Raw genomic sequence first — 12,925 nt, forward strand, 5'->3', positions numbered from 1 at the left:
AAATTAAAGGTAGTGTATTCAGTATTAGGTTTGAATGGTTTATAGTAAATAGTGTAAGAAGTCACAAACTGAATTATGAGAATAAAAGAAATAATGAACAACCATGCATTCAGGATATTGAATGACACCTGGCTCCAGTAGAAATAAGTATGTTATCTGGTAATTAATAACTATCATAATGTAGGAGACAGACTGAATTTACAGAGGAACTCTTTACTGAAGCCTTTTCAGTCATGATCATATGACCTAGATGTGCTTTTAATGTAAAGAGTCTAGGACTGGGAAGTTCTGAGGTACACTTCTCTAATTTTTTACATTAGCAAGAATGTAGAACACCTACATATGTGGGTCCAACAGTTTTCTTTCCAGTTATGATTAGATACACTGCAGCTTTAAATGTATTTTCAAGTCTGTTTCAACATAACAACAGTAGTTAAAACCCAAGACATGTACTGTATTTGTCCTTCTGCTACAACAGGCCCACATCTGCACTGCATGTTCTAAGCCCAAGCTCTCCCAGTGCTGAGGCACCCAAGGTCCCTGTGCAGCACCCCTTCCTAAGCTTCATCACTGGAGGGGCAAAAATGCAGTTGTACCAAAGTGAGTGAGGTATCTGTGATCTCCTCTGTGGGCTCAGGGCTCTGTGAAGGTTTGCCCACTGTAGTTATAAGGCTCATCGACCTGAGTGCAATTACTGTAGATAGCGTCCAGTTGATGTAGCAGTAGTCAAATGCCAAATCATGGGAGAGAGCTGTGCTTCTCAGAGGTTTGAGCAGTCAGCTGCATGAAGAGTGCTGAGGCTCCATTTGAGCCGGTTTATAGCTTGTAGTCTTGGGCAAGGGAGGGAGAAAATGGCACTTCTCTCACTGGGCAATGAATTGCCTCTGCTCAATTAGTAAGTTGAATTTCCCATGCTCCTGTTGTTGTAATTTTTGAAAGATAGCAGCAATATGTTGATTGACATAAACTTGTCCCTGAACTGTGATTGAAATAATGATCTGGTAAGGTTTTCCTCAAATGGTCTTCTCTCAGCACAGTGCTGAAAACCGGATCATAGAATCATAGAAAGTTTTGGGTTGGAAGTGACCTCAAAGATCATCTAGTTCCAACCCCCCTGCACGGGCAATGCTCACAGTGTCTCTTCAGTTTTGAAGGTGGACGTTTCTTTAACTGCAGGTTAATGCTTGAGTGTCATTGCAGCTGCCTGATAGCACACTCTGAAAGGAAAAAAAATCTCATGGCACCAGCCTAACTGGATTGTCTGAATCTGCAGGCTCTTTCCAGAAGGGTTGAAACACACACTGCAAGTTTCTGGGCAAAAGTTTCTGGAGTGGTAAAAAACAATGAGCTAGCTGTGGGTTTTGTCTAATATCGTGTGCTGGTGGGTTTTGCTAGTTTTCTCTGTTCCCTATTTCACTCTTCCCTTCAAGGTCCATTTGTTGATATGAGAGGTAGAGCAAATTCTTCACAAGAAATGCAGGAATAATTTCAACTGACATATAAAATGAGCTGATTTTCAGAAAGTGCTGGATAACTACTCTTTTAAATTTGGACTCCTTCCAAATGTTAAGTAGCCAGAATTACCAGTCATTTTGAAAAATTATGCTTAAAATACTGGTATTGTTAAGGCTGCGGCAGATGAGTAATCCAACTGTGATTTTTTAAACATTGGACATAAACTGATACAAATGTAGTAAAGTGTCTTCAAAATGTAGATAAATCATTTTGCAATATGCTATGTGTCTGCTCTCAGTTCTGGGAGAGCATGTTGTTGTTTATCCTGTCAAGTCTGGTAATATTCATATTAAAAGATATCCAGTTGCTTCTTTTGCGTGATAAATCCCTGAAACTGTAAGAAGATATGAGTACATGTAATCTTGCCCTAGGAATATGAACAGTAACATTATTATATATGAGAAAAAGTACTTGAAAGTAAGACGTGGTACCAGGCAGTACCTAGCACAAAGAGACACATCAAGAATGTGTAGCACAACCAGCCCATAACAGGGTCAAATCTTAGCAATGAAGTGACATCACTCAGCATTACTCTAGCAAGGAGTATGAGGAAAAAGATAAAGTGTAAAAATATTTTTGTATTCATTGCTATGCTTTCTCGAGTGCCACTTGGAAGAGAAGGTGCAAAATATATTTTGGATCAAAGGGAAAGTGTACTGAAATTGAATTAGGTACCAGCTCATGCCTCCAGCATAATTTAGAGAGTACTGGAATACTGTGCTCAGTTCCAGACACCTGTCAAAAAGATATGTAGCTGAGCACAGTACAACAAAAAAATCACGCATTATCTCTTAATTATTGGAAAGAAGATTTCTGGCAAAAAGGGAACACCTCAAAGTGTAAACAGTTCTTGGGGATTAATTCTTTTAAAACTGCTTGAATTAGACTTGAATTGAAGAAGAAGGAATACCAATTGAAAATCAGAGTCTTTCAAGGACCTGGTGTTATATGGACAGTGAATGATACACATTGAATAATACAGGTGTAACTCGAACAGCCACGGAGTGCTGTAGAACAGCTGTAGAACTGTTGAACAAATGTAACAAGATCCAGAGAGGTAACAGAAAGTTGCTGCATTTACCTTTGACTTTTTTATATTAGCCCATTTGTTGTAGTTTTTATGATCTCTTTGCTTTTTCAGAAATCGTGTGTTGATCAAAGTGGTCTTCTGCTTTACACAGAGTACAATTCTAAATGAGGAGAAAGGGGCTGTATGGAACCATCGCTAATCCAAGGAAGAGAATACTTTGATAGCAGGTGATTATTCACCTCTTGCTCTCTGAGTAGTCCAATCATTTAAAAAAAAAAAAGTTTTCAGATTTTAGTTTCACTTGTTACAGACCTAATGCCCCTCTCTTGGGTCACATAATGAGAATTAGAGGCATATTTCTTACTGCGGTGTTGAGAGACCATTTTCTGGCAGCTAATTAATGCTCCATCCTTATCTAGGCTCAAAGGAATTTCAGTCTTCTTACTTAAAGATTTTTTTTTTTTTAATGAGGAAAGCCTTTTTCAGTGATAAGTTATATCCTTGATATTTTAGATATTATTGTTTCTTCTAGCAGAATTTGGGACTTCTTTAGAATCCAAATAAGCTAATTTTGATGTTCAACATTTTAAATTACAATTCTATAATTAAAATTTCAGACATCAGCAGGACCTGGAAGGATGATAATCTCTAACTTCAGTTGAGTTGTTTGGGTTTTTTTAAATCATACAGATATGTTCTCACCTCAGAGTAAAAATACTTGTTATCTTTTTGTGTCTGTCTTTTGAGAATGGGCAAAAAAAACAACATGTCAAGACATAGTAATAGACTACAGAGGCAGTACAGAGCAGAGATTGCTTCCACACTCTTTATGCTTCATTTGGCCTGCTTGTTCAGAAGAACACACTTATAGAGAAAAAAATGGTGGGCTAAAGAAATCTGTGGCATTGATGTGAAAAACACCCATGGAAAGACCTTTAATGGCTTGCTGTGGGACAGGGGAGTAGCAGGAACTCTAAATGGCAGAATTTTAGAAAGGCAGAGTCTTCTGGCCCAGGCAAAGCTCTGAACTCAGCAGGGTCTGTTAACTCCTGCTTTTTTGGAAGTAGGATGATCTCAATACAGTGATGAGCACTGCCTTTCCTCTCAGCAAGGTACTGAATGTTTCTCTGAGTTTGTATTTACATGCTTAATTTTTCCTTTGGGAAAGAAAAATACATCACACCATCAATTTCTCAAAGAGGAAATTCAGTCCTTTTGTGCCTTTTTATGAAGATGAGGGTATAACCGCCACCTTCTTCAGATGTGATTGCTGAAAGAAGCAGTTATTCTTCAAGGCGTTTTGACAACACTACTTTCAGGTAACTGATGTCAACTGAGCAGGGAACTCTTACCAGACAAATTCCAGAGGTCTCTTCCACACTCAGCCACTGAGCTGTGGTTGGCAAAGGTATCAACGCTGGCAGCACACCCTCACTAAGGGATGTAGATTTGCAAATCCAGAGACCCTGAGCACTGATCTAGGTCTTGACAAACAGCATGTTTTATGCCTTTGGGAAAGTCATTTTACATCTTTCTTGGATTTAACCATACCAACAATCACGGGTATTTTTACAGAACCTGCCCCACCACTCTATGGACTAACTAGCTAATATTTCTTCAGTGATTTGCATATGTAAATGATATGTAAATGATGAATCGTTATTAACTCTGCAACATGCTGCTAGTGCTCACATCACCATGGAAGTACCACTTTCTTTACCAGTGTATAAAGGCTAATAGATTTTGCTCAATACAGACCTTGCCACCACTGCAAGGCAACAACTGGTAGTCTTGGAGGGGTTTTTATCAAGTTATTCTTAAAGATGCAAATCCTAATACTAGTATTTTATCTGAAATTTACTTCAAACTTTTTTAGTCTGATCTCTGCTTTCCAAATAGGAAGACTTTTCTTCCTGAATTCTTCTTTTCCAGCTCATCAATATAATAGAATACATGAAAATTACATTTTATGCTTTTTTCTTTTATTTTCTTTTTTTTTTTTTTTCTTTTTTTTTTAAAACAAAATTCATGCAATTCTTCTAGTGGTAACTGTCAACATTAGGATCCATATGATGGCTGAATCACCTTCTCAGCTCTGGGTTATCTGAAGTGGAGTGCACTGCTCCAGCTTACCTGTTTTTTTATGAAAACAGGCAGCTTAGAAGCAGCAGATCTCTAAAACTTGCACAATTTAAAGGGGAAAGATTAGGATGAGAACAAATGGTTTGTATTTTCAGCCAGAAATAAATAAGGCATGGACTATGGCTCTTTCATCTACGAGTGAGTTTTATTAAAGAGTTAGAGCAAGCTCTAGTTTACAAGATATTCAGAACCATATGTATGCATTAATTAAAGGAATGTGGAGGAGGAGGAGGGGATCTGAGAAAATAACAAAGCAGCAGTGTATGCGTGCAATGATTTTTCATTCTGTTTCGCTTCAGCTCTGCCTCTGCAACAGAGGATCTAATCAATCTGCCGGCTATTAAGTTTGTTAATTGATAATGCATACTAATTAGGCTCTGCGCAGTTACTTAAGAGACTTTGCTAAGGTGATTGTAGGCACAAGTCCAAATGGAGTTTAAAGTATTCTGTGTGAGGTTAAAACCCATCAACCAGAATAGATGGATTTTATATTATAACAGAAGGCACAACATACCCATAAGTATTAAATGTATTGCACAGTTAGCCATTGTTACATATCCTAAGTCTACCAAACAATTAAAAATGTAAAAGCAGCTTCTAAAATATATAATTAAATAAGGTCTGTTTATGAATATGTGGAGATAGTAGAGATGGTGGGAAGTTGCAATTTGGTCTTAAAATAAATATTCATATTGATTTTCACACTTATGTCTAGGAATAATAGTACGTAGCTCTGCGGCAAGGGAGGAGCAAGCATAACGAGAGTGCAACCTAATCTAGCTTTCTGAACACTTGGACACCAAGCCACATAAAAATGACATGCCTTTCTGCCCTCATCCAGTAGGGCAATAAAACAGTAGTAGCAGAGTAACGTCAAAAGTGTGTCTATCAGCTATTTATAACGTATAAAGTCAGAGTACAGTTACTGTATTACTACAAACATAAGTTTCCTTTCCATTTCTAGTGGCTTTCTCTGTGTTACAGTTTGAGGTGCTCCTGACCTTATGGAACTAATTTGTTACATATTCATATCCTTGGTCTTTTTCCCGTCTTCTTCTTCTTTTCTATGCATCATATAAAATGAAAGTTCTTCGCAATATAAATTCAGAGTTGGCAGGCACTAGTGATGGAGGTAGTGGGCATTTAATTAGTGAATGAATTCTATTCTTATAGTGTGACCATTGGACCTAATATCTAAGCCATAGTGCTTTATTTTAACTGTAAGAAAATGACTGGGTGCCACAATTCAGTATGTAGAAAACTGTTTTTAAGCACTTAGTAGTTAGAAACCAGATATAAAAAAAATTTTAAAAACTTAAAAAAAAAACACAGCTAGAGAGAGAGACAGTTTCATGTCTTGTTAAAAAATTCCTTGCAACAAGATACGTTGTATTGAAGGAAGAATTAATCCAGTGAATATTTATTATCTTCATGTAGTCATTGGATACATTCAGAGTAATAGTATGCATGTACCAGTAAAAAGGTTTCAGTACCCACAAACAACAGTACAACAGTAAGGCAGTAAAACATATGTTACAATTAACTGGTTTTTAGGTATATGTATATTATGTTGGGGATTACAAGGAAATTACTTTTTTGTTTGTTTCATACCAGCCAGTGCCTTGTTTTTGTGTTCGGTACCAATATGGAGAGATACAAGGACACTCACCTAAGTGGCTGAGCAGTGAACTAGAGAGGCCATGCACAAAGTAACGAAAAGATGCTAAGATGATGTTCACCAGATTGTAGGAGAAGCAGCCTGGTTTTAAGAAAAAAAACCCAACAAACAAACCAAAACCTGTCAATAAGCTTTGTGACATTAGCAATGCAGTGTTTGCACAGAGAGGTATAAGCGCAACTTCTTCCTCTGAGGGTTCTGTAGGAGCTGTAACACCTCTTATCTTTTTCAGTGCTTTGCTTGACAGTCTGTAATGAATGAGTAAATAGGAACAGATGAGCTTAAAAGGCAATCAAAGTACCAGAGAACTGTTGGCATGAAAGAATGATTCTCACTAGACTTTTCTACATCTCAAGGAAGATGATTATTTTACAAGAGAGTCTGATAGCAGAACTGTGGAATTTTTATTAATCTGATGCTGGAAACAACAGGATCTGGAGTTGTCCCTCCCAAAACAAACACTTTTCTGAGACACTTCCATAGGGCATTTTGTCACTTTAGGATCTCTTTCTCCTTGATGAAGAAAGATTGACACATCCAGAAAGTAATTCTGACCACCCAAAATCAGAATTGTCCTCTGGAGGCTCCTGGTACTCTAGGGACTTCAGCGTGTTCCTAGGGAAAATGAGGTTCCTAATGCACTGAAATATGTCTGAGGTGACAGTGTGTGGGAAGGATGAGTGGATCCAGATTGATCCCTTTCACCTGTTTCCAAAGACCAAGATATTTCAGGTGCCATAGTTTTATCTATCTATCTATCTATCTATCTATCTATCTATCTATCTATCTATCTATCCATCTATATGTAGTGTAAACATAAAGGAAGTTGTGCCACTGGTCACTGCTTGTATGGTGACCTCCTACATCAGCAGAAAATATATGTTCTGAAGAAGCCTATCTTAGACCAGCAATAATCTGATCACTGGTAATTACAAAAGAAGCTAGATTAATAACTTTATTGATTAGCTCTGAAGGGGAGTTTTGAGCAAGGTACAGCATGGGCTCTTATATTTTGATGTGTAGCTGAAATACTAAGGAGAATTCTCTTAGCCATTGAGCAGCCAATGTCAAGGCTGCCCTCTGAAAGAACTAAAAGGACTGAGCAGGTTAAATCATGCTACATGGGTTCAAGAGACCTGCCTGTTCCAGGAATATTGCACCTGCATTATTGAAGAGAGTTCTGCTGTGATGTCTCTCTTTAGTGCACATCAGTGAGATTTTAGCCCATAATGTCAACTAAAACAAACTGAAGAGTAGGAAAAATGTTCCACAAATATTTGTTCAAAGGGGAAAGTGGATTTCAATTAGACCATGTTTGCAATGCTTTCACGTTTGCTTTCCAGGAACACTTGAGTGCTCAAGCTTTATTAGTATGAATAACTCATAGAAAAGTGAATGCAAGCTCAAATATTCACCAAAAGCAGATTTTGAAGAGAAAATTCACTGAAGAAGTATGTGACTAATTTTGAATAAGAAGTATTTCTGAGAATTTTACAATGTTACTATCTCATTGTAGGTGGTTTACAAAGAGAAATAAATGTAGCATCTGCAGAATAATTTCAGCAAATAAGATGTTCACTCAGCTCTAATGTAAAAAAAACAAAAAACACCTCAAAGTGTCACTGTCATTTCTGTCATTTCAATGTTTCTGGTTTCTTGTGAGACTAAATTCTTGCCTTGTCATCTAGGGCATGCCTCACAGAGGTTCTAGCACCTAGAACTCCCATGGACTGAGTTTTCTTGGTACCTTCAGGACGGGATCCCTAATCACTAATTCTTGCTAGTCACTGTTCTCCTGCTCTAGCTATCAGAGGTTACATTTTTAGAATATTGTGCCTACTCTCCCACTTGTATCATCTTAGAGATATTTTTATTGATGGGCAGGGTGAAATGCACAACATTAAATTATGTATACTGTTTTTCATTGTGCATATTTTTTACTTCCTGTACTTCATTACTATATTCTATAGGATTGTATTTAGGATTAAAAGCCTACAGAGAAATTGCTGGATGGTGTTATCATAATTAGGTATGAGTTAGTGTTTTGTTTTGGTGGAACTCTTTAGAGTTCAAGGGACTATTTAATACAAGCAGAAGTATTATCCTCTTATCGTAATTAGAATACAAATCCTACAGCTAAGGACACAGAAATTATAAAGGAGGAGAGCTTCACAAAGTAAGTAAAAGAAATTGTCACCCTAGACTGCCAGGAATAAAGCCATATCTGTAAATGAGTTTTCAGAATTGCCCACTCTTCAAGCTTGTCAACAACGTCCTTTTGCTCTTTCACTCTGAGTCCTCTTGTCCTCTTCCACAAGGTGAGACAGAATGTTACTGCCATCTCCTACTGCTGCTTTTGATGTAGATGTTAAGACAAGGGGCTCCTCATCTCTCTGCATCTCATGCTTCCCTGTCTATATACAGAACCAAAACAAAAAGCAAAACAAAAACAAAAGAGAGAGAAAAAGTCTGTGTCTTTCACTTAATACAATACACAGAGAAAAATTATGAACCTTCAGTTTTGTGTTTCAGTCTGAACTAAATTATGTGGACTCAAAAATGTAAAAATGAAGATGAATGAAACTTCTCCTGCTTAGGGATCAAACATAAAATAAACATTTGCCTAAAATGATTGCTATTGCTTAATATGTTTTACAAGAAATAAGGTACTCTGTTGTACAATTTCTCAGAATACATAATGCTTTCTTTTTCTTCAGTACTATTTTGCTGATTTCTAAAATATTAAAATAGATCCTTTTTGCCTGTTCAAAAGCACTTTCTTTATATAAACAAGTCCTTCTAAATACTTTTTTAAAAGAGCTATTAAATTGGTTAAAACACAAACCATTAGTGAGCCTCACAGAAAAAATCTGCAAATGTGAAAACAAGAAGGGAAGAATACAATGCACATAGTAATTATTGCAATTCATCAAATCACAGCATATGTACTAGCATTAAAATTATATCACCCAAAGTGCACAGACTTTTTACATAGACTGAAAAATCCTTCACTTTGCTACAATGCAATGTACATATAATTCATTTCCTCTCCCATGTGATACATGCATGATCTCTCTAAAGACTGTGTGTTTTTTGCTGTTGTGTATAGTTTGAGCAATTCCTAGATAGATTCTTCCAAGAAGAAAATCAGAAAGTATCTCTTCGGATCCCATAATTTAGTATTTTAAAGGGTAATTAAAGTACTAAAGCTCATATTTTCTGATAGGATTTGATTAAAATATGTTCAAGTAAGCATGAAATAACAAATACATTTAAGTCCTGAAACTTTCTGCTTATGCTTGTTGTCCTGTGAAGACTCACTGACCAACCACATTAACAACTGGAATAGGCCATTCCTTAGGTACGAAGTGGGATCTCCTTTATCAAAAGATTATTCAACTTTGAGAGCAGTGTACACCTTAAACTGAAAAAAAATTGGCCTCTAATTTCTATTTTCATGTTTATCATCTGGTTTCCTTAAATTATATTTGGAAAATGCCTTATTCCAGTAAAGACAGCAATCATCACCCTTTTGACTTAAGCCAGAGTTCATCACTGATGTTGTTTTATGAAAAAAGGAGTAAAAGAGCTAAAAGCATACATAGTAATTCTAGATAAGGTCACTCAGGTGATTTTTTTTTTTTTTTAACTGAACACATGCCATGTGATGTATTTTATCTACTCAAGTGCAAGTCTCACAATTCCAGCTCCCAGATCAGCTGAACAGGAGAACTTCAATTCCTGCGTCTCTCACTTAAATCTGAAGTGAGGTAAAATGGAATTGAAGACTTTGCCTTCTATTTTCCTGTTCATTAATAGATTTGGTTTACCTTTTGCTTTTATGATTTTGTATAGAAAGTAATTGGCTGCAGTAGGGTTTCTCTTGATTTATACCAGTATAAGTAAAAACTCATATTGGCTCTTTTCTCTCACTGAAGATGTTGCCCATGAGATGTGTCAGAATAATGACTCAGGAAAATGAAGTCATAGACTAGACAAGGCTCCCAGAGAATGAGCGGCCTTGCACACTTCACTGGTCCCCACATCAGTGTGCGCCGATCCTGCCGTGACGAGGATTACCTGGGGAGGTGCCTGACATTCTCTGTGCCTGCTCAATCTGTTCTGTGTGGAAAGAGGGGTGATAACTGTGTTGTGGACATTTGTCCTCGAAGAGTACATTTCTCATACCAATAGGCTATTGACTTTCAGTAATTGCAAACTTAGGGAAGATTTTTATTGGTGTGCTGGAGATAAAAGATCTCTTGTCCCAATATCACAATCTTCCATGATGATTAAACTGCAACTGGAAAGGAGGCAGATTTGGTCCTCTTTTCTCAGCCATCTGAACAGGGTATTGGTATCTGACCGCATAATCAAAGAAACAACATAAAGAGAATTATTTCACAGTAGGACTTGTGCCACAAAAGTGTAAGACAGTTTGTTAATGATCATTTGTCAAGTTTTTTGTCATAACTGGATGCTAATAAGGGATATTAAGAATGAGGAAAAAGAAAGTCTGATTAATAGCCTTACCTTTAAACACAATTATATAAAAAATTACTAAAATTTCATAGAGTCAATAGTTTTGAAAGATGAATTTAACCAGTTATATTCCTTGTTTAAAATATAACAAAAACACCTGGAATTGTAACGTCCTTCGCGCAGTGGATGTCATCTCACAGTTTTCGGTGATTACGTCAATTTAGTATTTCACGTATTATTAATAATTCCTCATTACATAAAATTATTACTAAACTGGCAATTAAGTGAATGTGAAGGATCCATATGCTGAAGTGTTTGTAACATTTCAATTATGAACTTCACATCAGATGTCTTCGAGTGTACATCAATAACATTAATGAACAATCTTTTTGCCAAAGCCATCCAAATGAATTCTATTATCTTATTACATTTTCACAGAGCCTTGACTACATCTTCATAAATATGTAGACATTAGCTTCAAGAGGAATCAGGTAGTCTACTTTCTTTCTCTATAGCAAAACCAGGTTTCTTCCTATCCTAATAGTTGTCAAATCTATCCATGAGCATTTCTGCTAATGGCAATTTCTTATTTCAACCTGACTTCATCCACTTGATTTTATGCATGATTTTTTCTTTACATTTATATTTCCTTCTTAATATTTAAACTAAAAAGCCTCCTAAGTTAAGGAAACTTCCCTTCTCACTGTTCCTCTTTGAAGACAACTCTGTTCTCCTAAACTAAACCAAGTACTGCCCAGACAGTAGCAAGGACAATATGTGTACTGTAATTCGTAATAGTGTTTTTACTTCTTACTTTGAATCTGTCTGTGAACCACATAGATTGTCAATTCTGTAAAAGTATAATCAAACAATTTCTTAAAGATAAAGAAGATTAACAAAAGCAATAACTGAGTAAAACAGACAAGTACTATGCATACAAAACTCTCTCCTCACTCTGCTGTGCGCTTTCCCCAAAGACACAAAGAATACTTCAGTCAAGCAAAGTGTATTAGTAAGATAAGTTAACTTCAGAAATGTTCCTCCCATCATCTTTGGCTTCCTGGTTTGTCTGGGACTTCTGTCATTTTTTCCCTGGTTCTCTGAATTGATGAACTATGAGATTAACAGTGTGGCGTGTGTCCCACCTTCCCACATTACAGAAGTCTGACCAGCAGTCATTACTGACCAATGTTGATTAGACACAGTCTGGCTGCTCCTCTCACCTCCTCCTCCTTAAAAATGAAGTATTTGTCTGTGCCACTCCCACACTAATGCAGTAGGTGCAAACATGAGATAAACAAATCACAGGGTATTAGTTTCCCATTAATCAGTGGTGATGGTTTCTAGGCATATGCACAAGTGTGTGTTCTTGTCCATATCCAGAAGACATATGAAACAAAGCAGGATGCTTTTGCAACACTTCCATAACACAAGTTAGTAGCAAGTGGAGAAATACTAATGTCTACATTTATGCCAGCAGCTGAAAATATTCAAATCTGAGGTTGCTCTTCCTTGACTTTTCATGTTGGGATGAGGTCTCTAACAAATGCTTGATACAGAAAGAGGTAATTCAGCTTGAATCTATTTTTTTGACTGCGTATTTTAGGATTTTGCTATACCACTCGTAACTGTGATTAAACTATGTTCCCTGAATTTCCAATTCATACACTTTCAGCTATCTCAGAAAACTGCCTTGGAGCCCATACTATGTAGATATGGTGTGGTACAATCCTGCAAAGTCTCTTAGCACAGGCATACTAAATTCCCCCCTTTTCCTATTCACAGGCAGGCCCATTCTTTGAGGGGAAAAAAAAAAATAATTAAAAAAAAAAAAAAAGATGAAACAATAGCCTAGATGCTTGAGTACTACAAAACAGAGGAATTCTGGGGAAGATGAAGGAAAAATCTTCCAGATTTTTAGTTTGTTAGGTTGGAAGCAGAGGGTTTGCTGCTCCACAGGGACAAAAACTGCAGTAACTACTTACTCTGCATTTAAGGTTTTTTTCTTAGTGTCTGTTGTCATGCTAACCATAGGTAGAATACTGTGGTTTTGTGAATAAGGATTCATTAAACACTTC

The sequence above is a fragment of the Chaetura pelagica genome, unplaced genomic scaffold, assembly GCF_000747805.2.
Source record: "Chaetura pelagica isolate M959 unplaced genomic scaffold, ChaPel_1.0 scaffold37, whole genome shotgun sequence".
Classification (NCBI taxonomy): Eukaryota; Metazoa; Chordata; class Aves; order Apodiformes; family Apodidae; genus Chaetura; species Chaetura pelagica.